Source organism: Geospiza fortis, unplaced genomic scaffold (assembly GCF_000277835.1).
Source record: "Geospiza fortis unplaced genomic scaffold, GeoFor_1.0 scaffold102, whole genome shotgun sequence".
NCBI classification, from domain to species: Eukaryota; Metazoa; Chordata; class Aves; order Passeriformes; family Thraupidae; genus Geospiza; species Geospiza fortis.
In genome coordinates, this window is record NW_005054373.1 from 2385652 (window position 1) to 2387670 (window position 2019).

Genomic DNA, 2019 nt, shown 5'->3' on the forward strand with positions numbered 1-2019 from the left:
GGGACCGGGATGGGCTGAGATGGGATCGGGGGGAGGGTTAGCCGCTTAAAGACACCCTGCTCCTCTTTTTCCCACCCCAGCGGTGGTCCCAGAGCTCCCTGCACCCCCCTGTCCACTCAGGCCCCCCCAGAGCCCCTCATCCTGGTCTCAGGCCTGAGCCACAGGCGCCGTTGGGATTCTGGCCTGGACGCTGTGCTCGGCTGCTTCAGGGCAGGGGAAGGAAAGGGGATCACCCCACAAGAATGGGGCCCCCAGCGTCCCTCCCTCACATCCCGATCCCCCCCAGCTCCAGCAGCCCCCAGGGGCGGGCGGGGGGCTTCTCCTGCTGGAGGAGGGAGCAGAGAAAGACCTGGAGGCCACAGCGCAGCCCCCGAGGCTCAGAAGCAGCCCCTTGTCCTGCCCGCCCCGTGGGGCTGCGACACAGCCCCCTCCCCACGGCCCCCTCCCGGGGACCCCCGGCACAGCCAGCCCCACTGCCCGTTCCCCTGTCCCCCATCAGGGCACACACGGCCCCCAGGGCTCCAGGGACCCCCCGGCAGCCAGCGGTGCAGGCACAGCTGGGCACAGATGTGGGCGCAAGGCTGGCGCTGCCCAGATGTGCTCCCTCCTTGGGGAGGGGACAGCGCCTGTCCCCGGGGCCAGGACGAGGGTGGCACAGAGCTGGGGGTGGGTGGCTGCACGCATAGCTTTCTGCCCCCAGCTCCCACAGTCCCCCCCACAATTACCCCAAATCCCTGACCTTGGTTCTACACAGCCCCATAACCCATCCTTCCCCCACAGCTCTCTGACCCCACTGCAGCCCACCAGAACTCCTGTCCCCGTTGTTTCCATCCCGAATCTCCCCCTCACAGCCCCCAGCTCCATCTCAGGCCCCCAGCTCTGCCTCTGCCTCCGCCAGCACCCCAGCCCTGTCCCCCAGGGTCACACTGAGAGCCCAAACTTATCCCTGCCCCCCCAGCCCATCCTGGGGAAGCTGCGTGGTGACAGTGACATGGAGGGGGGGCCATGGTAGGTGCTGCCTGCCCGAGGCACCCCCCCTTCCCCAGGGGTCCTGTGGGGCACAGCCCATGCCCAGGGCACCACCAGGGTCATTTGTGGGGCACCCCTTCCTGGTGAGCCCAGCAGGACAGCCACCACCACCACACCGGGGTGGCAGGGGACACTGACACAGAGATCCTGGGGAAGCTGCGTGGTCTCTGCGTTACCCCAGACCCAACCCAGCCCCACCAGGGGGACCCAGCACCGTGCACACCCAGCCCAGGTGCAGCTCCCTGCCCACTGCCCTGGGGTTCCACCCCAGCCCGGAGTTTTGGGGTCTCTGGCAGCGCCGTGTCCCCCCAGGGTGCCAGCCCAGCCCAGGCAGGAGCTGCAGCCCCCCAGGCCTGGGGGCAGCACGAGGCCCCTCGGCGGGTGAAGAGGGCCTGGGTGATCCCCCCCATCAGCGTCTCAGAGAACCACAAGCGCATCCCCCACCTCCTGGTGCAGGTAGGTGAGAGCCCCCAGCCTCTCCCCCAGCTCGCAGAGTGGGGACATCCTGGGCAGGGGGATTGCACGGGGGCACCCCCAGAGGGGCAGAGACCCCAGCCTGGGACACCCAGCCCTGATTTTCCTGGGGCAGATCAAGTCAGACAAGCAGCAGCCCGGTGGGGTGATCTACAGCATCAAAGGGCCGGGGGTGGATGAGGAGCCCCTGGGCATCTTCTCCATCGACAAGTTCAGCGGGAAGGTTTTCCTCAACACCGTGCTGGACCGGGAGGAGCACGACCGCTACCGGGTAAGGACGGTCCTGGGTGCCCACAGCCCCTCCCTGGGTGCCCAGGCAGGCCCCGACCCCCACTCTGCACCCACAGCTCAGAGCCTTCGCTCTGGACCTGGGCGGGGTCACCCTGGAGGAGCCCACGGACCTGGAGATCATCGTGGTGGACCAGAACGACAACCGGCCCCTGTTCCGGCAGGACGTGTTCACCGGGCGGGTGGTGGAGGGGGCTGAGCCAGGTGGGACCGCCCGGGGTCTGGGAT

General features: G+C 68.5%; 1 long non-coding RNA gene across 1 annotated transcript; it reads left to right on the forward strand.

Annotated features, from left to right (window-relative positions):
- The first annotated feature begins 1344 nt into the window (after positions 1-1344).
- On the forward strand, positions 1345-1997 carry LOC115948314. Its single transcript, XR_004082145.1, has 3 exons — positions 1345-1485; positions 1619-1774; positions 1851-1997. It is a non-coding gene; the product is annotated as an uncharacterized LOC115948314 (long non-coding RNA).
- The last annotated feature ends 22 nt before the right edge of the window (positions 1998-2019 follow it).